We start from the raw sequence: 24544 nt of genomic DNA on the forward strand, positions 1-24544 counted from the left end.
ACCTCTCTGTACAATAAGGTGCACTTTTAGTTTTGTGTATTAAGGAGATGTGTACGTTGATGTTGGCTTGGGTGGGATATTGAGATTAATTGGTGCTCTATAAAGGTAAGTGGACATCGATATAGGGCACACCTCTTAAATAATCTCTTTCCTATATATATTAAGCATGCTACCTTTTTGGGGCACTGTACAATGCTGCATGGCTGCACACGGAATGTTACCGGGTATACATCAATCTCAATCATGGTAAAGCTTTTTGATGTACTGACCTTAAGGAATAGGCTAGTCAATGGGCAGGTATGGTAGGTGGGATCTGCAGATATTGTGGGTACCAGTAAGACAGTTGCTAGTTTGAAAATACTTTAATGAATTTTCTTTGGCTCTGAAAGATATGCCATATACAAGTTGATGTTCAATAATTCTAAACAAGTGTTAATGCTAGTAAAAAAATGAAAACTTTATTTCAATATTGTACAAGCACAGCAGGGCCGGATTAAGACTTGGAGGGGCCTGGGGCACTTAGGACAGTGCGGGCCCTAGTGGAGGGTGTATATTAGATTGTGCATACGTCTTAACATGACCCATTCCAGGAGGGACAAAATACTCTCTTCCTGGACTTCCCTTTTAATATATGATTGGAATCACGTGTGTTGAACTATTTAATTGATAAAAAAAGTTATTTCAACAAAAATGATCACAATTATAAATTAATAGGAAAATCCAGGTAGAGAGCATTTTGTCCCTCCTGGAATGGGTCATGTCGGGAGTTTTGGATTGTGTATATTAACTATAAACCAATGGTGTATATTAGATTTAAACTAATAGTTTAATAAGGCCTGGGTACTGTTTATATCTCCACCTAACAGAGAGACAACTATTTTATAATGTTTTCCTGTAGTGGAGCAAAGACAATTTAAGCTTAAAATACACATAAAAAAATAAAATCTATAATTTATCTTGCAAAAATGAAATAGCAGCAGCCTCAGTACTACTAACACTCTGGGACAGGACTCAGGAGGATGCTCTGTGTGTGTCTCTCTCTAGACATGAACGCTCTCATTAAAGAACAGGTTACACAGGACCCTGACACCCAGGCGGGATGAGAAGCTGGGATCCTTAGGTCACTTACAGCTCTCTCCCCTCTGTTATCTCTCCTCTGGTCAGGAAGCTCCGTTGGTATCTCTTGAAACCTAATATAACTGTGCCTGCAATACATACTGTCCTGCTCACATTCTGGCAGCCTGGTTCTGCTGCTGCACTAGAGGGAGATTTAGTGATGTCAGTGTGCTCTAGCTGGGGGCCAAGGGTACAGAGGGGCCCTCAATCTGGCTATGAAGCACAGCCTATCCCATGTGGCCCCTGCTTCTAGGGCCACCATCTGGGGAGGGGGGGGGGGGGGGACTGCCAGAACTACAGTGCTGGCCCAGGGCACTCAGGGAGGCCCACCTCAAGCTCCTGTAGATGTCACTGGTGTGGGCCAGGCAGCCCCTGGTGCTTACAGACTGCTTCTTGGTACAATGAATAAAGTCTACTTGACCTCCAGGGTTGCATTGCCCTGCCTATTTTGTCAGTCCAAGGTACCACAATTTCTGATGGCAGTGCTGCCTTCATCTAGATATAAGCATCCAAATACTGAGTAGTACTGGGTCCCTCCTGATACCCCTGTGCCAGGAGCAGTCTGACTTAACATAGTAACATAGTAACATAGTATTTGAGGTTGAATAGAGGCAAATTGCCCATCGTGTTCAACCTGTTTTAAGTTGTGATGATTCTACATACTTGCTGAATAATGTTTTATGACTAGTTAGCTACTATAACTCATGATACCCCCGGATTAACCACGTTGATATTTTAAGTATTATAACCTTGGATAGCTTTTTCATTAAGAAATTTATCCATTCCTTTTTTTAAATCCAATTACAGAGTCCGCCATTACCACCTTCCCTGGCAGGGAATTCCACACCCTGATTGCCCTAACAGTGAAGAACCCTTTCCTCCGTTGCGTTCGAAACTTTCTCTCCTCCAGTCGCAGCGAGTGCCCACGTGTCCTAAACTGTGTTCTTTTAATAAATAATTCCTCTGATAACTCTTTGTGATGTCCCTTTACATATTTGAAGATATTAATAATATCTCCTCTTAGGCGCCTCTTTTCTAGTGTATACATATTCAGCCTAGTAAGTCTTTCCTTATAGTCCAGTCCTTCTAGGACTTTAATCAATTTAGTAGCTCGCCTTTGAACACTTTCGAGTTCACCAATATCTTTTTTTATACAATGGTGCCCAAAACTGAACACAATATTCCAGGTGCGGACGTACCAATGCCTTATACAGCGGCATGATTACATCCGAGTCCCTTGTCTCAATTCCCCTTTTTATGCACGCTAGCACCTTACTTGCCTTCTTTACTGCGTTTTGACATTGTGTACGGTTATTAAGCCTATTATCAATGAATACCCCCAAATCTTTTTCCAACTGTTTCCCCTAGGCATTCCCCATTTAATATGTAGGATGCAAGTTTGTTTTTAGTCCCAAAATGCATACCCTTGCATTTGTCTGTATTGAACCTCATTTTCCATTTAGACGCCCAGAGTTCAAGGTTAGATAGATCATTCTGCAAGGACTCCACATCCAATTCTGAACTAATTACCTTACACAGTTTAGTATCATCTGCAAAGATTGACACTGTGCTTTCCAGGCCTATTTCTAGGTCATTGATAAATATGTTGAACAGTAGTGGTCCGAATACGGACCCTTGTGGTATTCCGCTGACTACTGGGGACCAGGTTGAGGACTTCCCGTTGACCACTACTCGCTGTACCCTGCTATCCAACCAGCTGCTTATCCATGTGCAAATAGTTTTTCCTAGGCCAATCTCCTTTAATTTGATCATCAGTCTCCTGTGAGGAACTGTATCGAAGGCCTTTGCAAAATCTAGCGAGACCACATCCACTGCTTTTCCTTGATCAAGATTATTGCTCACTTCCTCGTAGAAGCTAATTAAGTTAGTCTGACATGACCTGTCCCTCAGAAACCCATGCTGGTTCTTGCTAATAATCCTAGCGGACTTTAGATACTCATGTATGACGTCCCTTAGAATTCCTTCCAATATTTTCCCCACTATAGATGTTAAACTAACTGGTCTGTAGTTTCCCGGAAGATTTTTGGATCCCTTTTTAAATAATGGCACTACCTCAGCTATACGCCAATCCTTCGGTACCATGCCTGATCTAATTGAACTATTGAAAATCAAGTATAGGGGTCGTGCTAGTTGTGAACTAAGCTCCATAACAACCCTCGGGTGAAGTCCATCAGGACCAGGTGATTTATTAATCTTAATTATGCTTAGTCTCTCCTGGACTACTTCTTCGCTTAAACAAGTATCTAACCATGAATCATTACTGTCACAATTGTTATGCTCTACTCCCACCATCAGTTCTTCACTGGTGAATACTGATGAAAAGAATTTGTTCAGTATTTCCGCTTTTATTTTGTCATCATTTACCAATACTCCTAATTTATCTTTTAATGGACCTATATTCTCCTTTTTTAACCTTTTACCGTTTATGTATTTAAAAAACTTTTTAGGATTGGTTTTACTCTCTATAGCGATTTGCTTTTCATTTTCCATTTTAGCTGCTTATTGCTTTTTTGCATTTCTTATTACACTCCTTGTAATACTTGAAAGACTCCTCCTTTCCATTAGATATAAATGCTTTGAAAGCCCGCTTTTTTTTATCCATTTCTGCCTTAACCTTCTTGTTAAGCCACATCGGTTTGAGTTTAATACTTCTGCGTTTACTGCCCATGCAAATAAAGTTATGAATATTGCTATCCAACAACCCTTTTAAAACATCCCAAATTTCCGAAGTGTTCTTGTTATTAAACAGAACCTCCCACTTTATGTCGTTAAGTGCACATCTAAGCATACTGAAATTAGCCTTCCTAAAGTTAAAAGTTTTGGTGGAAACCCTGTAGCTATGTTTCCTGAAACTGATGTCGAATGTGATCATATAGTGATCACTGTTACCCAAATAACTTAGCAACAGAAACAGCAATAGTCTCTGTGCTATCGCTACTCCTCAGATTTATTCATCATTTGCTCATTCAGATGCAGCTGTCTCTCACTGTAGTAATTGGGGGTCTGATCAAGGAGCTGTGATTGGTCACGGGTGCTTTATATACTGATTTGTGGTACTCACAGGTTGGTGGTAATGGTGTAGAGACTTGACTTTCCTTGTATTGTTCTATCTGTGATCGGTGCTCTTGACTGACCCAGCTCATTTTATACTATTCAGCCTGCTATTCTTCTGATCTCAGACTGTTAAAATTACTCTATTCTAAAGTGAAAGATAGTCACACAGGTTTATGACCCTTCTCTTCGATATTATCTGTCTCTATAGCTATCTATTTATCTGTCTAAATACATGCAAATACATATTCATCATGCAGTACCATCAGGGAGGTGTCTGATTGACTCCAAATTTATTCTGCAGCAGGACAACGACCCCAAACATACAGCCAATGTCATAAAGTACTATCTTCAGTGTAAAGAAGAACAAGGACTTGTGTCTGCCGGAAAGAGAGATACAACGTAGGTTTTAAATCTAGGATCGAGCACGGTGGCCAAAATGTAGTGCTCTGATTTCAACAGATTGACCACCCGTGAATCCTGGTTAAGCGAATTAAGGGCTCCATCCACAAGTCCCACATGCCTAGCGGAATCGCTCTGTATTAGCTCCTCCTTCAATGTCTCCAGCTTCTTCTGCAAAAGCCTGATGAGGGGAATGACCTGACTCAGGCTGGCAGTGTCTGAACTGACTTCACGTGTGGCAAGTTCAAAGGGTTGCAGAAGCTTGCACAACGTTGAAATCATTCTCCACTGCGCTTGTGTCAGGTGCATTCCCCCTCCTTTGCCTATATCGTAGGTAGCTGTATAGGCTTGAATGGCCTTTTGCTGCTCCTCCATTCTCTGAAGCATATAGAGGGTTGAAATCCACCTCGTTACCACCTCTTGCTTCAGATGATGGCAGGGCAGGTTCAGGACTGTTTGCTGGTGCTCCAGTCTTCGGCACGCGGTGGCTGAATGCCGAAAGTGGCCCGCAATTCTTCGGGCCACAGACAGCATCTCTTGCACGCCCCTGTAATTTTTCAAATAATTCTGCACCACCAAATTCAATGTATGTGCAAAACATGGGACGTGCTGGAATTTGCCCAGATGTAATGCACGCACAATATTGGTGGCGTTGTCCGATGTCACAAATCCCCAGGAGAGTCCAATTGGGGTAAGCCATTCTGCGATGATGTTCCTCAGTTTCCGTAAGAGGTTGTCACCTGTATGCCTCTTATGGAAAGCGGTGATACAAAGCGTAGCCTGCCTAGGAACGAGTTGGCGTTTGCGAGATGCTGCTACTGGTACCGCCGCTGCTGTTCTTGCTGCGGGAGGCAATACATCTACCCAGTGGGCTGTCACAGTCATATAGTCCTGAGTCTGCCCTGATCCACTTGTCCACATGTCCGTGGTTAAGTGGACATTGGGTACAACTGCATTTTTTAGGACACTGGTGACTCTTTTTCTGACGTCTGTGTACATTTTCGGTATCGCCTGCCTAGAGAAGGTGTCTCCCCGGGTGCCTGACTTAAACAAACCACCTCACCATCAGAATCCTCCTGTCAATTTCCTCCCCAGCGCCAGCAACACCCATATCCTCATCCTAGTGTACTTCAAAAGTGACATCTTCAATTTGACTATCAGGAACTGGACTGCGGGTGCTCCTTCCAGCACTTGCAGGGGGCGTGCAAATGGTGTAAGGGGCCACCTCTTCCCGTCCAGTGTTGGGAAGGTCAGGCATCGCAACCGACACAATTGGACCCTCCTTGGGGATTTGTGATTTAGAAGAACGCACAGTTCTTTGCTGTGCTTTTGCCATCTTAACTCTTTTAAGTTTTCTAGCAGGAGGATGAGTGCTTCCATCCTCATGTGAAGCTGAACCACTAGCCATGAACATAGGACAGGGCCTCAGCCGTTCCTTGCCACTCCGTGTCGTAAATGGCATATTGGCAAGTTTACGCTTCTCATCAGACGCTTTTAATTTTGATTTGTGGGTCATTTTACTGAAATTTTGCTTTTTGTATTTTACATGCTCTCTACTATGACATTGGGCATCGGCCTTGGCAGACGACGTTGATGGCATTTCATCGTCTCGGCCATGACTAGTGGCAGCAGCTTTAGCACGAGGTGGAAGTGGATCTTGATCTTTCCCTATTTTACCCTCCACATTTTTGTTCTACATTTTTTAATGTGTGGAATTATATGCCAGTAATATATCAATAGCAATGGCCTACTACTATTTATACTGCGCACGACAACTAAAATGCACCACAGTTATGGATGGATAGTATACTTGACGACACAGAGGTAGGTAGAGCAGTGGCCTACTGTACCGTACTGCTATATATTATATACTGGCGGTCAGCAAAATTATGCACTGCCCTTCTACTATATATACACCGCACCACTTAAATGCACCACAGGTATGAATGGATAGTATACTTGACGACACAGAGGTAGGTAAAGCAGTGGCCTACTGTACCGTACTGCTATATATTATATACTGGTGGTCAGCAAAATTATGCACTGTCCTCCTACTATATATACACCGCACCACTTAAATGCACCACAGGGATGGATGGATAGTATACTTGACGACACAGAGGTAGGTAGAGCAGTGGCCTACTGTACCGTACTGCTATATATTATGTACTGGTGGTCAGCAAAATTATGCACTGTCCTCCTACTATATATACACCGCACCACTTAAATGCACCACAGGGATGGATGGATAGTATACTTGACTACACAGAGGTAGGTAGAGCAGTGGCCTACTGTACCGTACTGCTATATATTATATACTGGCGGTCAGCAAAATTATGCACTGTCCTCCTACTACTGTGCACAACAACTAAAATGCACCACAGGTATGGATGGATAGTATACTTGACGACACAGAGGTAGGTAGAGCAGTGGACTACTGTACCGTACTGCTATATATTATATACTGGTGGTCAGCAAAATTATGCACTATCCTCCTACTATATATAAACCGCACAACAACTAAAATGCACCACAGGGATGGATGGATAGTATACTTGACGACACAGAGGTAGGTAGAGCAGTGGACTACTGTACCATACTGCTATACTGGTGGTCACTGGTCAGCAAAATTCTGCACTGTCCTGTCCTCCTATACTACAATGCAGCACAGATATGGAGCGTTTTTCAGGCAGAGAACGTAGACATTTTCAGCACACTCAGCACAGATATTTGCAAGTACACTGAGCACAGATACTTGCAGCACACTGAGCACAGATATTTGCAGCACACTGAACACAACTGAGAGGACGCTGCACGTCCTCTCCCTATCATCTCCAATGCACGAGTGAAAATGGCGGCGACGCGCGGCTCCTTATATAGAATACGAATCTCGCGAGATTCCGACATCGGGATGATGACGTTCGGGCGCGCTCGGGTTAACCGAGCAAGGTGGGAGGATCCTAGTCTGCCTCGGACCCGTGTAAAATTGGTGAAGTTCGGGGGGTTCGGATTCCGAGGAACCGAACCCGCTCATCACTAATATATATATATATATATATATATATATATTCATTATAGTGCAATGGAGTAAGGAACGGATTAGCAATCTAGTAAGGAAAGCTCTCACCAATTCAACTTCACATCACCAGCAAATACAGATTCAGGGTCAAAGTTTGGTCCTAATGTATAGTGTTATATTGATGAAGAGGAGCTACCCAAAGAAAAAGGATCGTGCCCTGGTGCAGGGGTGTATCTAGGGGTCCAGGCGCCCCTGGCAAAGTAAGGGACGGGCGCCCCCCATATTTGAAGTAGGGAAATGTGCATGTGCAAAAAAGGGACATGATCTTGTGGGAAAGGGGCATGACCATACAATAGTTCCCCCAATTCAAATTATGCTACACAATAGTAACCCTTATACACATTATGCCCACACAGTAGCAGTTCCCTTTACACATTATGCCCACACAGTAATTCTTATAACACTGAGGAGACATCAGGAGTACCTGGCCTGGCTGTGGAGGCAATGCCACCCAAGGCCAGGTAGTATAATCAAATAGTAGTGCAAAGAAGAGCAGGGCAGCACACTACCCAGTGGTGCAAGTAGAAAAAAATCTTTGTGGTACTGTGTGCGCACACCTTCGGCGCACACACACACAAAAATGGGTATGGCCATATGCCACATGGGACGTGGCCAATGAAAATGGGGGTAGGCAGGCAGGAGCTGGCGCTTGGGTCCGGCACCGTGCCAAACTACGTTAAGAAACTGAAAATAAACTACAGCTTCCAGCAACCCTTGCCACCGGGAGCTCCCGACAGCAAGGGTTGATGGGAGTTGTAGTTTATTTTCAGTTTCTTCCCTGTAGTGCATTACGGTGCCGGACACCGGTGCCAGCTCCTGCCTGCTGAGCGATCCTCCACCCTCCATCCCAGGCAATGCACAGGCAGCTCGGCACAGCAGGTATTGCCAGACACTACGGCTGAAGGGATTCCACCATTGGCCGAGGGTGGCACTGTCAGGCGGCGCCCCCTGCTCGGCTGGTGCCCCTGGCGAGTGCCATCCTGGACAATGGGTAGATACACCCCTGCCCTGGTGCACTGGTCAGATAAGTCACTAAAAAATAACCTTTATTGATAAAATCCAATTAAAAGAAAATTTCCCCAAAATACGTGGTGTAATATGATAAAATAAGAAATGTAGGGAAAGTATAATGGTAAAATAAGTGACAGGGGCTATCTTGTGTAACAAATAGGAGTTTTGTGGCAAAGCTGTCATTAGCAGTACAAATAGGATCACTCCGTTCAATAGTAAACTGAATATATCTTGTGTATGGTTACGCAAGATATATTAATCATCACCCTTCATTGATCCATCTGCAGGGTCAGCAACAGAAATCTTTAATAGATATATTAAAGTGCAACAGAATTTGCTGCGCTATGGGGGTAATTCCAAGTTGATCGCAGCAGGACATTTTTTAGCAGTTGGGCAAAGCCATGTGCACTGCAGGGGAGGCAGATATAACATGTGCAGAGAGAGTTAGATTTGGGTGTGGTGTGTTCAATCTGCAATCTAAAGTGCAGTGTAAAAATAAAGCAGCCAGTATTTACCCTGCACAGAAACAAAATAACCTACCCAAATCTAACTCTCTCTGCACATGTTATATCTGCCTCCCCTGCAGTGCACATGGTTTTGCCCAACTGCTAAAAAATGTCCTGCTGCGATCAACTTGGAATTACCCCCTATATAAGAAACTGTTAATATATAAATATATATTTATTTAACTATACGCATATATAAATATGTATATCTCTCCCGCCCCCCCACACACACATCACACTGTCTCCCTCTCTCCTTCCTTCCACACACCCCACAGTCTGTCTCTCCCAAATGCTGCATTCACAGCTCCCTCACCCCATCCCAAAGCCCTGTATCCCCTCACCAAGCCACTCTCACCCCGGGGAGAGAATCACCTGCGCTGCACTCCCAAGCAGAGCTGGCCCTAACCAATATGATGCCCTAGGCAAGATTTTGGCTGGTGCCTCCCTAGCACCACCGCTGGTTCCGCCTCTGACCTTGCACCTCTTTTCCAGCACCATCACCCCTCACCCATAGCAGTCCTTATTTTGGGGTTTGTACCCCCTATATTTTAAATAGGAACAGTTCGCACATTTGGCGCACAGCCCAAAAAGGGGTGTGATTTTGATGGCAAGGGGCATGGCCGCACAATAGTAACCCCAATTCCAATTACGCCACATAGTACTGCAACTTTATTCACATTTTATCATGCAATAGTGTCCATAATTCATATTACATCCCACAGTAGTATCATTTTACCTTATAAACGTTACTCCTCACAGTAGAGCCCCTTATTCACATTACATCACACTGAATTGCTCCTTATTCACATTACACCACACCCTATTGCTCTTTATTCACATTAGATGAAACAGTAGTGTCCTTTCTATACGCAACGCCACATAGTAGAGCACCTTATACACATAATGCCACACATTAGTAATGCATTTATACACATAATTCCACACAGTAATGCCCCTTACACATATGAGACACATTATTAATGTCCTTATAAACATAATTCGCCTTAAACATTATGACAACCTTTATTAATGCCCTTTTACACATAATGTCCCTTACACATATGCCGCACATTATTAATGCCCTTATACACATAATGACATGTATAGTGCCCCCTACACATTTGCTGCACATTATTAGTGCCCCTATACACATAATGACACACATACAGTAGTACCCTGTTACACATATGCCGCACATTATTAATGCCCTTATACACGTAATGACATGTATAGTGCCCCCTACACATTTGCTGCACATTATTAGTGCCCCTATACACATAATGACACACATACAGTAGTACCCTGTTACACATATGCTGCACATTATTAATGCCCTTATACACGTAATGACACACAGTGCCCCTTACACATATGTTGCACATTATTAATGCATTTTTACATGACACAAATAATGCTCCTTACACATATTCTGAACACTACTGCACAACCAACCCACTCACATGCACACAGCACTCACACTGCCACTAACACTGTGACCTCTGCCTCTGCTTGGATACAGATGTGTCCTCACAAATCTTGCATCAATGCTAACGTCGGGCACCTTTTTTTATGAAAATGCATCTTATTTGCAATGCATTGGTATGTGGCTAGGATGCACAAGCAGCTTCTGCTGATTAAAATGATATGCGGCATGCCTATATACTGTGTGAGACTGTGGCTGTATCTGCATATGAAATGCTACACACAGAATATAGGCATGCCGCATATCATTTTAATCAGCAGAAGCTGCTGATGCCCCTAGGCATATCAAATGCCCTAGGCAATTGCCTAGTTTGCCTATAGCTATGGCCGGCTCTGCTCCCAAGTACCAAACAGCAGTTACCATGCGGCCTTCACACCCCACCAGAAGGGGCCGCCACAGGGCATGAAAATCCTGGCTAGCAGTGCTGCTGCCATGTCCTGTAATTGCCTGCAACAGAGCTGGTCCCGGAAGAGCGGGTGCACACTTGTGCCGCACAGTCACTGTGTGTGAGAGGCTCCTGTCACTCTGAGGTTGTGCCCACACCGTCTACAGCTCACTGCCTATTTGGACAAGATGTCTCACATCTCTGCCGGGCACTAAGTGGCATATCCTTGTGGTCACTATGATCCTTGGGGCCCGGTACAGGTGTCCCCTTTGAGCCCCCCCCCCCCCTGTCGCTGGCCCTGTACATCTCATGCCTGATTGATCATGCCGAATGTATCCCCCTTCTGTTACCCGGGGCCAGTGCCATATTAAGTTCCACATGGGCCTGGAGCTGAAATTTACAAAGGACCTATTATATATGACCGCCGAGGATGTGACTAGTGATGTGGCGGGGCATGACCTGTAGCACCCACTATTACACACTCACCGCAGCACCTGTTACTACACTCTCACCGCAAAACCTGTTACTACACTCTCACCGCAGCACCCGTTACTACACACACACGGCAGAACCCCTTACTACACACACATTTGCACCCGATACCACATTCACACCACAGAATACATTACCACACTCGCTCCGCAGCAGCCCTTACTACACACACAGCAGCAGCAGCCCTTACTACAATTACATGGCAGAACCCCTTACTATACTCACATAGCAGAACTCCTTACTGCACTCACACAACAGCACCTCATACTACAGACACACACAGCAGCACCCCTTACTACACACACACGGCAGCACCCCTTACTACGCACACTTGCACCCGATACCAAACTCACACCACAGAACCCATTATCACACTCACTCCGCAGCACCCCTTACTACACACACATGGCACAACCCCTTACTACAATCACACACAGCAGCACCCCTTACTACACTCACACGGCAGCACCCGATACTACACACACACAGCAGCACCCCTTACAACACACAGCAGCACCCATTAACTACCCCCACCTAGCACTCATAAGCCATTCATTGATGAATTTCAACATCCCAGTACCCACTAACTCATTTACCTCCCCACACAACCACATATACACGCACACAGTACACACACACACAAAGTCCACCCACCCATATGTACTCACACTAGACACAAAGTACACCCACCCACCACATACAGTATAGACCAGAGGTTCCCAAACGCAGTCCTCAAGGCACCCCAATGGTCCTGGTTTTAAATGTATCCATGCTTGGCCACAGGTGACCTAATTAGCACCTTAGTCAATTTGATTTAACCATCTGTGCTGAGCCATGGCTATACCTAAAACCTGGACTGTTGGGGTGCCTTGAGGACAGCGTTTGGGAACCTCTGGTATAGACACACAGTACACATATAAAAGTACACCCACCCCCACCACTACATATACACACTCAGTACACACACACACACAAAGTACACATACCACCACATCTACACACACATGAAGTACACACACACCTCCACCACCACCACCACACATACACACACACACACACACACACACACACACACACAGTACACATGAAGTACACACACAAAGTACAGACGAACTCCCACACCACCACATCATACCTCCCAACATTTGGATTCCTGAAGCAGGGGAGAAAGGGGGCGTGGTTTCACGTGGATGACTCAATCGCAAGCCACACCTTCAATTTCCGTCAAAGTGGGGGCATGGAATAGACGCTGTGGGCATGCGTATAGTGTCTGGTCACCACTGCTCTGCTCTGAGCAGCGAGTGATAGGGAGCCTCCCAACTGGTAAAAAGAGGGAAAAATGTATTCCTTAGGATGTATGGGGGGACGGTCACTCGATTTTCTGGGGCCTCCAAGCCATTCCGGGAGAGTAGGCAAGTATGATTTTAAATGTTTCTTGTTTTTTGTCATGTACTGTCTATGTATACCGGTATTAGGACCACCAGCATTATATAAACCATGTAAACTGTAAATAATATTGTGTTTTTATGCTTTAAAACATAATAAATTGGATTATACCAGATTTTAAAAGTAGACTGAATATGTGATATTATTCATTTAGGATAAACCCTGGGAGTTATATATGCTAAGTATCCAATTTCTAAGGGCTAGTGGAACCCCTTCCCTCCTCAGCTGCTACTCATATAACAAATAGGTATTAGTGCAGCCCTCCCAAACATAGCATATACACACAAACCTCCATCACCACATATATACACACACAATACAAACTACACACACTGTATACCCCCACATATATACACACACCAGCACATATACACACACATGCCCCCACCACCACATATACACACACAAATCCCCACCATCACATATACACACACACCCTCACCACCACATATACACACACACATCTCCACCACCACATATACACACACAAAGTACACACAAACACCCCCTCCACCAGATATACACAGTATACACTTTACACACACAGTACACACTATACACACACACACACACACACACACACAAAGTACACACATCAACCACCACATATACCCACACTCCCACCACCACATATATAAACACACGCACACACAGTACACACACCACCACATATATACATGCACACACAGTACACACTATACACACACCCACCACTACATAGTACACATAGTACCCACACCACACACAGTACACACCACCACATATACATACAGTACACACACATTCAGTACACACACCACACAAACAGTATACACACATTAATCAAGAAAACACTTGCCAAGCTTCCTGCAGCAGCAGCTCCCCGTTCAGTCTGGGGGCGGAGCTTAGCGAAGTGGCAGCAGGACCCCCAGTGAAGGAGAGACTGGAGGACGGGCAGCCAGCAGACTGCCTGCACGGCACCATGATATGTCAGGTGACAGTGCTGGAGGCGGAGGCATGGGAGAGAGGAGGCTGCTGGCAGTTTTTTTCGTGTCAACGCTGTCAGTTTGCTGTGGGCCTATTTTCAATGGGGGGCCTGGAGCTGCAGATCCATCCGCCCCATTGTTAATCCGGGTCTGCCCACTCTCAATTTTTGAGGGCTTGTAGAGTTACAAGTGATGTACAGGAAATGAAAGGACAGATATTATGATGGAGAACATTATATGGAAAGGGAAACCCTAGAAACCAGCTATTAACCACTTGCCTGGCATGGTGGCATCATATGCGACCACACCAGCAAGTGCTTTATCTGACCTGGAGGCACAGGATGCGACCAGTCAGACAGAAAGTGTTAGCAGCTGCAGGGAAGAGAAACTTCATGTTTTACACCTAATTCACTCATAAAAACCCGACAATCTCTGAGCGTCTTTTTGGGGGAAAAAGTGACAGTTAAGGGCTAAAGGCTCAGTACACAAATGGTTCAAAGCAAGTGCATATATATATATATATATATATATATATATATTTATTTTCATGAGTGTGCTGGTTTAAAGAGAGTGTATGTGTGTGTGTGTGTGTATGTATATATATATATATATATATATATATATATATATAGATAGATAGATAGATAGATACACACACACATATATATCTACATATCTACTGTATGTATAGGCCACCATACACCATACAACTCTTTAAACCAGGACACTCATGAAGTGTGTGTGTGTGTGTGTGTGTGTGTGTGTGTGTGTGTGTGTGTGTGTGTATGTATATATATATATATATATATATATATATATTTGTATACTTAATTGTTCTTAAAACTTGGTTTATGTGGTTTTTTTTTGAATCTCCCAGAAGGATATGATGCAGGAAGGTTGTATGTAATTGTGCATCAACACGGATACCTGCACCTGTATGGACTGATGAAATAAACAAGCTGGACATTTCTCCAGGCTGGTGCTGATGGCTGGTGATGATGTCACTCAGCCAGTACACTGTGACATCACAAACACGGTATAATCGGCTGCTGCTGCCTCTGGAACCTCACTTCTCAATACGAGTTGCTTGGTGAAGGAGCTTTGAAGAGAGAGAGAGAAATTCAATATAGCGAATTATCAGCCTGAGACTGAAGATGTCTCTAGGTGAGAGGAGACCGCCCGGCCTCACTCTAATAAAAGAGGCGGACATGAACGATGACATTTACTTACAAATGGTCACTTACCACGCTGTGACGTTCGGCACAATTGTAACATCGTATGTCAGTGCTGAAATGGAAGATGCCCCAAAAGTGGTATACTACAATGGGGAGGAAGAGGAGGAGGAAGAAGAGGATGATGTCACCAGTGAGACGTGCTCCGATAGTTATTATTATCCAACCGTCTATACTGGTGATGATGAGGATGATGAGGATGATGGCAGAGAGGCAGATACACCTGATGGGGATACAGATGACACCAGTGCAGAAGAAGACATCTGCAATACTGAGACCCTTGACACTGTTATCATACTCGATGACAGCGATGAGGAAGACATCATTGAGGCAGATTATTACTACCCTAAGGTGAAATTTTATGTGTGGGATGGATGGCTGAAAAACACCAACAAGAGAACATCTCCAGCCAAGAAAAGACCTCCCGGCCTCACTCACATAAAAGACACTGAGCCACAAATAAATGATTGGCATGACGTTCTGGACAACACCACCCAGAAAACGTCTCTAGGTTGGAGAAGGCCTTCCAGCCTTAATCTCATGAAAGTGGCCGAGACACATACAAACATCTGCCATGAATGTCCTTACACCACCACCCAGAAAACATCTCCAGGTGAGAAAAGACATCCTGGCCTCACTATTATACAAGAGGCCGAGCCGCGCACAAGCGCCTGCCACACTCCTGACAAAACCACCACTGGTGCTATAAATTATAAGGCCAAATACAATGTCAGGACCTGGATACAGAGCAAGCTGGGGAGGAGATGTAAGAAGAAGGACACTGAGAATGCCCACAGCACAGAGAAAACATCCAAGAGAAATGTCTTCCAGTGGATAAAAGCAGCTGGGCAGAAAACCAAAGAGATCTGACTAACCCGCTTACAGCGAGATACTTACATCAGCTCACCATCTTCCAGATGTAAGTAACAACGGACTTATTATTTACCATCCTCATATACCAACTGTTTAACATCAAAGAATAACATCTATAAGTTGTACTATACTATATTGTACTATAACAACATCTAAATACAACTATAATATAACAACTTATAACATCTATATACAACTATAATATAACAACAATAAACTAAAATAACAACTACAATCGTGTTTGAGTGTTTATGCTTTGTGACTGTTACTACCATGTATGCTGGTATAGGCTCCAATTGCCACTATGTTATTTGGGTATAAATACAGGATTCTGGTAAGGTGACAGGGTAATGGGTATGTGAGGGGCATGGTACAATGGGGTGGTCTTCAGTATGCCGGCTGTCGGGATCCCGGCGCACAGTATACCGGCGCCGGGATCCCGACAGCCGGCATACTGACACTTATTCTTCCTGGTGGGGGTCCATGACCCCCCTGGAGGGAGAATAAAATAGTGTGGCGCGCGTAGCGCGCCACCGTGCCCGTAGCGTGGTGAGCGCGCAAGGGGCTCATTTGCACTCGCCACACTGTCGGTAAGCCGGCGGTCGGGCTCCCGGCGCCGGTATGCTGGGCGCCGGGAGCCCGACCGCCGGCATATCGTAGTGAACCCGGTACAATGATATGGGCGATTGCTGGGATTACAGGTAACTCTTATCACCCCTTTACAAAAAGTACAAGGTAAACTTCAAATGGTTAGAACTCTCCAGCTTGGAATTCTCTAGCTTTCTATGCAAGGGCAGATAGCTCAATGAATAGTGTGTCCGACTGCAATGTCATAGGCAATGGGTTTGTATCCTGGGCACATCAGCATCCTGAAATGTAATGAAGGACAGTGCGACTGAACAACAAGGAGCTCTCAAGTTAAGTCCATAAATGCTGTATAGGTATTAGCGACAATAGGGGTGGGGATAGGAGACGGAGGCGGTCAGTAGATGCTGGGCTTTAAAAAGGGAGGAAACTGCAAGTGAAATTAATTAGATCATTTATAATTGACAAGTGCTGTCAACAGCGCCCCCTACCCTGCAGCGCTATGTGCGGAGCACACACCTAGTTACGGCCCTGGGTACAGGTGTATTCTCACTGACACATATTGGAGCCTTGTGTATGTGAGGGGCACGGTACAATGATATGGGAGATTGCTGGGATTACAGGTAACGCACTGTGGACAGCACCGTGCAGGATATACAGGTACGTGGGACACATGTCAGGGTGGTGTAGGTGTATTCTCATGAACACATATTGGAGAATTTGGTAACTGGAATAAGCAGGTAACTGAAGCATTCCCCCTGATTTATGCTATAACACGGTCACAGCATCTATGGTGCTACGGAGAACACCTCTATAATGACATAAAGCAGCCAATCTGAAGAGGGAAAAGCCTGCAGAGAGGGAGGTATGAAGGACAGGAAGATACAGAGTAATGGACAAGCCTACACACCCAGATAGTGGATGGTCCCAATCTTCTGGATGGAACTGGTCAGTCACCGATCCCTTTACTTTCCACTGGGATGCCTCCATACCCCCGGTTCTCCACACCTGAGCATTAGACTTGCATTGCTTCCACTCTGAGCTCTTCATCTGCATGCCTGGAAGAAAGACACCAGCCGTCAGGACATCACATCATATAAGCCCCACAGAGAGCAGCATGGACATAGTATGGAAGAGGTAATACATATATCACAGAATTGCTGGGGCTTTTCAGATGGACACGGACAGTGCACCCACTATTCAGCAGAACAACCCTCCCCCACAACTAATTGAGATAGAGGGGCCACATGCCCAGACCCCCAATGCAGTTATATAGCACCAGCATGCACTGTTGCCCTGTACAACTCTCACCATCCTGGTGCTCCAGTTCCGCTAACTTCCCTCCATTTTCACTAAGGCCACAGCCCCCTACTCTAGTTCGCTCATTCTCCTCCCTTATCATTTCAGACCACCTATTGTACCCAGACAGCTCTCCCTTCCACCCGCAATCACCCCCATTCCCCTCCTTCTAACAACCCCACTACCAATCACCTCACCCTCCATTATCGCCAGTTTGCCTCCTTCATCCACCCACCCTCTATTACCCCAACTTTCATTACTTTTACACTTCTGTCCCCTGTACTAACCTCAATGTGTAATTACCCTCTACCACTCCACTACACCTCCCATCCTTCTATTATCTCTTCATCCTTTATTACCTCCATTCCTGTTCCAGACACCTCTCCCCACCCTAAGGAAACCATCATCCGCCTTACTCTATTACCCCAATGTACTCCCTCTGATACTCCCATGGCTCCACTCTTACCACCTATGTCCCGCTGTCTCAATTTCCCTTATTCATCTTTCATAAAATCCAAGACCCATTCTCTAGTTCCTCCATTACCCTTCCCTGAAGTTACAGAGCCCAATTCCCTTCTACTACTGCTCCAATCCCATTTACCCCACACCACACCACCTCATCTCATCCTCTCTCCATTACCACCTCAATTACAGTTTAATGCCAAAAAAATGCAAAATCATGCACTTGGGGTCTCAAATATCCAAAGGCTAAATATAGTATTAATAGCATTATACTGGGAACTACTGAGGAGGAAAGGGATCTAGGAGTCACTATCTCAGGTAACAAAGGCTAAATATAGTATTAATGGCACTATACTGGGAACTACTGAGGAGGAAAGGGATCTAGGAGTCACTATCTCAGGTAACAAAGGCTAAATATAGTATTAATGGCACTATACTGGGAACTACTGAGGAGGAAAGGGATCTAGGAGTCAGTATCTCAGGTGACATAAAGGCAGGTAAGCAACGTAACTAATTTGACTAGAAGATTTCACTTCGCGCTCACCGATACGGGCATATTGTTGTGGGCAGCAAGATTGTAAGATGGGGCTTCCCCAAAACCTGCCTATAAAATACTAACCGTGAAATGGATTGTAACTGCGCCTGTCAGGCAATGAATATATGGATGTGCTTGAAAGACTTGTAAGAGAGGGAAAAAAAATTATTTACTAAGTTCGTTATTGACAGACAATTCTAGATGTCACAAATCACATAACAATCACAGTTGGCTCTTGAGAAAAGAAATAGGGAAATTGCAATAGAAAGAACTAAATGAGAAAAAGAAAAGATGGGGGGTTGCTGGTACTTGTAGTGTCCCTATAGAGGGAGTGTGATTAGTCTTATGTCCACTAGAGGATGGCGTCCCACCTCTCTGTGTATGAAGTGTCTTGTGTAATGAAGGGCGCCCCTAAATAGTCCCAAAACGTGTTACGGTCTCTATTGGTCCGGCACTCAGGTGGTGGTGGGGGGGGGGGGGTGTAAACAGAAGCCGGGTAACGATGGTAAATACCTCCAATGATTGTAAGGGCTGCCTCTATGTGGTACTATGGGTGGGGGGACTGTTAGCAGCGGTTCAGATATAAGAACTCCGGACACACTGTCCTCACCGGGGTCCGGGTATGATCAGGATGACACTGCGTGACAAGCGCCCTAATGATCCCAGGATTCAGTGCCAGTATTAGGAGAGGAGAGGGGGAGGGGGGGGGGGGGGGGGGGAGTCAACAGCTTCGAGGCCTGTGAAGGACGGTCCGCCAGGATTGTCTCCTCTCCTTACGGAGTCTTACCTGTTCCTAAGCTCTGTGTGTCTCAGCGTCCACCTGCTTCTGTTCTCCTCGCGTCTCCTACAGCTGCTGCTGTTTCCTGGTGGCTTCTGGTTAAGGCTTCTTATCATGTGGTCGCCGCTGCTGCGGCTCCGCGCTCTCCTCGTACACCGGTGTTTCTGAGGGAACCTGAAATAAGTTTGGATAGAGCTCTGATTAGTGGTGATTCTGCTTGCATGCAGGGGCTGGTTCTCCTACGCGTATCCACCCATTGGGGTCTTTGTCAGGGAGTCTGTAACGGCCATCTTGATAAAGACCCCATCTTGACCGGGAATTCTGGGGATCATTAGGGCGCTTGTAACGGAGCGTCATACTGATCATACATGGACCCCGGTGAGGACAGTGTGTCCAGAGTTCTTATATCTGAACCTCTGCTAACAGTCCCCACGCCCATAGTACAACATAGGGGCACCCCTTACAATCATTGGAGGTATTTACCATCGTCACCGGGCTTCTGTTTACACCCCCCCACCCCCCCTCCACCACCTGAGTGTCGGACCAATAGAGACCGTAACACGTTTTGGAACTATTAAGGCGCTCCCTTCATTACACAAGACACTTCATACACAGAGAGGTGGGGCGCCATCCTCTAGTGGACATAAGACTAATCACACTCCCTTTATTAGGGACACTGCAAGTACCAGCATTTCTTTTTCTCATTCAATTCTTTCTATTGAAATTTCCCTATTTCTTTTATCAAGAGCCAACTGTGATTGTTGTTATGTGATTTGTGACATCTAGAATTATTGTCTGTCTATAACGAACTTAGTAAATCATTTATTTTTTTCTCTTTTACAAGTCTTTCAAGCACATCCATATATTCATTGCCTGACAGGCGCAGTTACAATCCATTTCACTGTAAGCAATGTAACACAGCAATGAGGAAGGCTAGTCATATGCTTGGTGCATAGGGAGAGGAATCAGCAGCAGAGAGAAGTAATAATGCCACTGTATAGGTCACTGGTGCGGTATCATCTAGAATACTGTGTCTAGTTCTGGAGGACATATCTTCAGAAGGATATTATTACATTAGAGACTGTACAAAGAAGGGCAACTAGTATGGTGCATGGCCTACATCACACAACATACCCAGAAAGACTAAAACATCTCACTATGGGGGTCATTCCGAGTTGATCGCTCGCTAGCAACTTTTTGCAGTACTGCGATAAGGTTAAATCTCGGCAAAACTGCGCATGCATAAGCACCGCAACGCGCAGGCGGGTCGTACGGGTACAAAGAGGATCGGTGATGGGTGATGGATTTAACGAAGAATCCATTCGCACAGTGGAACGTAAGGTGATTTGACAGAAAGAGGGCGTTTGTGGGTGTTAACGGACCGTTTTCTGGGAATGTTTGGAAAAATGCAGCCGTGTCCAAGCGTTTGCAGGGCGGGTGTCTGACGTCAATTTCGGGACCAAAAAGACTGAAGTGATCGCAGCGGCTGAGTAAGTCCAGAGCTACTCAGAAACTGAAAAAAAAAAAAGTTTTTGTGCCGTCGGCTGCAAAAGTGTTCGCACACTTGCAAAGCTAAAATACACTCCCCCATAGGCGGCGACTATCTGAAAAAAGTTGCCAGCGAGCGATCAACTCGGAATGACCCCCTATGTGCAGTGTGGAGCAGAGAAGGGAAAGGGGGGACATGATAGAGATTGTCACATATATCAGGGGTAAAACAAGATCCAAAAGGGAAACATTCTCCAAATGAAGAGAAGTAATAGGACACGAGGACATGCACTGACACTGGAGGGAGGGAGGGAGGTTCAGGGGAAATTTGAGGAAAAATGACTTCACAGAAAGGGTAGTGGATAAGTGGAATAGCCTCCCATCAGAGGTGGTAGAGGCTAAGACAGTAGAGCAATATAAACATGAATGGGATAGACATAAGGATACCCTTACACAGAAATAAGGATCAAATAGGTCACCTGGTCACCCTGCCAGCTCCATACGTGCAGTGATATAGCAGTGTTACATCGCATCAGCAGTCCCGATCACCCTGCCAGCACCATATGTGCAGTGAGATAACAGTGTTACATCATATCAGCGCTCCCGGTCACCCTGCCAACTCCATACGTGCAGTGATATAGCATAGTTACATCACATCAGCGCTCCCGGTCACCCAGCCAGCTCCATACGTGCAGTGATATAGCCGTATTACATCACATCAGTGCTCCTGGTCACCCAGCCAGCTCCATACGTGCAGTGATATAGCCGTATTACATCACATCAGCTCTCCTGATCACCCTACCAGCTCCACACATGCAGTGATATAGCTGTATTACAATACATTAGCGCTCCCAGTCACCCTGCCAGCTCCATAACGTGCAGTGAATAGAAGTATTACCTCCCTCTCTCCCCGCTCCCCTGGCTGCAGCGAGCGCGGTGTGTGCCCGCTGCAGCCGGCGTCGCTAACTGACGCTAGAGGTCAAAATTGACCCTAGTGTCAGTGCGGCGCTGCTATGGGAGAGATGTCATGACGTCTCTCCCATAGAGAGGAGCCGGCGCCCGGAGGCAGCGGCAGCAGCTGTCCAGAAGCAGGAGCGAGGCTGGTAAGTATGGTGTATTTTTTTTGTTTAGGGTTTCAAAGCGGCTACAGGGGGCACAGCTACAAGAGGCACAGCTACTTGGGGCAGATCTACAGGGGGCACAACTACACGAGGCACAGCTACTGGGGGCAGATCTACTGGGGGCACTGGTACAGGGGGAACAGCTACTGGGCGCAAATCAACTGAGGGCACAGCTACTGGGGGCACAACTACAGGGGGCAAATTAACTGGTGGCACAGCTGCTGGGGACACAACTACAGGGGGATAACTGAGGGTTCACCCCTTCCCTATGAAGAAGCCATGCCTCACGGCGTGCACCAACCTCTGTCTGTGCAGCAGCTATTTATCCCGGCTTTACTTAGCAATCAGCACCAGCCAGATAACTCAGTCACGATCTCCCGGGCTGTCTTCCAGAAGCTAAGCTTGACTGCTGCCAAGGGCAGATTGGGATGGAAAACCAGCTGAGGAAACCTCTGTAAGCAGCCCCAGTGGAGGCGGGGTTTGCTGAGGGGGGCAGGATCCAGGGCTGGTTCTAGACCTTATGGCACCCAGGTTGTACGATTCCTTTGGTGCCCCACTTTTCCCCATTTAAAACAGGGACAGTGCTCGCTGATGACGTGAGCAAATAATGTAGGGGAGGGGCTTCATTGGGGAAGGGGCATGGCCACATAATAGTACCAATTCACATTATACCACACCGTAGTCTCCATCAGTCACATTACACCACACAGTAGTACCCCTTATACACGCTAGGTAGAGCCCCTTATACACAATACGCCAGGTAGAGCCCCTTTTATACATGTTGCACTAGGTAGAGCATGTTATACAAACTGCACCAGGTAGCCCCTTATACACATTGCACAAGTAGCCCATTATACACATTTGCACCAGGTAGCACATTATACCCATTGCACCAGGTAGCACATTATACACATTGCGCCAGGTAGCCCCTTATACACATTGCGCCAGGTAGCCCCTTATACACATTGCACCAGGTAGCCCCTTATACACATTGCGCCAGGTAGCCCATTATACACATTGCACCAGGTAGCCCATTATACACAGTGCGCCAAGTAGCCCCTTATACACACTGCGCCAGGTAGCCCCTTATACACATTGCGCCAGGTAGCCCCTAATACACATTACGCCAGGTAGCCCCTTATACACATTGCGCCAGGTAGCCCCTTATACACATTGCGCCAGGTAGCCCCTTATACACATTGCGCCAGGTAGCCCGTTATACACAGTGCGCCAGGTAGCTCATTATACACAGTGCGCCAAGTAGCCCATTATACACATTGCGCCAGGTAGCGCCTTATACAAATTGCACCAGCAAGTCGTCACTCACCATTTGGCACCTGTGGTCCTCCAGCTCTATGTTCTTGTTATACTTCCACGGTGGGGTACGGCCAGCGTGAAGTGGCCAGGATGGTAGGCGGCCGGCCGGAGCAGGAAGTGACGAGCGGCATTTTGGTGCAGGCAGCAGATGGGTGCTGATGGCTCTGGCGGAATGACTGCGGCCTCAGGCTGCAGCGTCTCGGGTGCCCGCCCTGATAGCCCGCACCTAAAACCACCACTGGCAGGATCCCCTGAGCTGGACGAACAGTGACCCTCCACGCCCCCACCCCAGCAGTCAACAGTCCAACACTGCTAACAAAGTCCCTCCCAGTGCACGTAGGGGGTCATTCCGAAATGACCGCAGCTGTGCTAAATTTAGCACAGCTACGATCATTCACACCGACATGCGGGGGGACGGCCAGCACAGAGCTAGTACGCCCCGCATGTCAGTGCCGGCCCCCCCGCAGAAGTGCAAAGGCATCGCACAACGGCGATGTCTTTGCACTTCAAGAGTAGCTCCCGACCAGCGCAGCTTTAGCGTGGCCGGGAGCTACTCATCGTTCCACGGCCCGCAGCGGCTGTGTGTGGCGTCACACAGCCACTGCGGCCCGCCCCCCGTTCGGTCCTGCCACGCCTGCGTTGGCTGGACCTCGCCTACGAAACGGCGGCCAAACGCCGCCGTTCCACCCCCTACCCCCCCCCACCCAGTGACTGCCTCTGCCTGACAATCAGGCAGAGGCAATCGTAGCGGGCCGACGCCCTTCGGCCGCCTGGCATGCGCCAGCGTACTGCGGTGCCGGCGCATGCACAGTTCTGACTTGATCGCACCACTGCGATAAACTGCTGCGTGTGATCGGGTCAGAATGACCACCATTGTGCAGCAGAATGCACAAGGAC

The 24544-nt window shown here is 46.3% G+C and overlaps 1 long non-coding RNA gene across 1 annotated transcript in view; it reads right to left on the reverse strand.

Moving 5' to 3' along the window:
- Window positions 1-24160, reverse strand: part of LOC134956721 (uncharacterized) — a 107064-nt gene extending 82904 nt beyond the window's left edge. Inside the window, exons 1-4 of the long non-coding RNA XR_010186127.1 lie at window positions 23658-24160; window positions 19731-19895; window positions 17558-17705; window positions 14891-15056 (exon numbers count right to left, since the gene is read on the reverse strand). This is a non-coding gene — a long non-coding RNA (uncharacterized LOC134956721). The remainder of the gene's footprint in view (window positions 1-14890; window positions 15057-17557; window positions 17706-19730; window positions 19896-23657) is intronic.
- Between the last annotated feature and the right edge of the window lie 384 nt (window positions 24161-24544).

This window comes from Pseudophryne corroboree, chromosome 9 (genome assembly GCF_028390025.1).
Source record: "Pseudophryne corroboree isolate aPseCor3 chromosome 9, aPseCor3.hap2, whole genome shotgun sequence".
NCBI classification, from domain to species: domain Eukaryota; kingdom Metazoa; phylum Chordata; class Amphibia; order Anura; family Myobatrachidae; genus Pseudophryne; species Pseudophryne corroboree.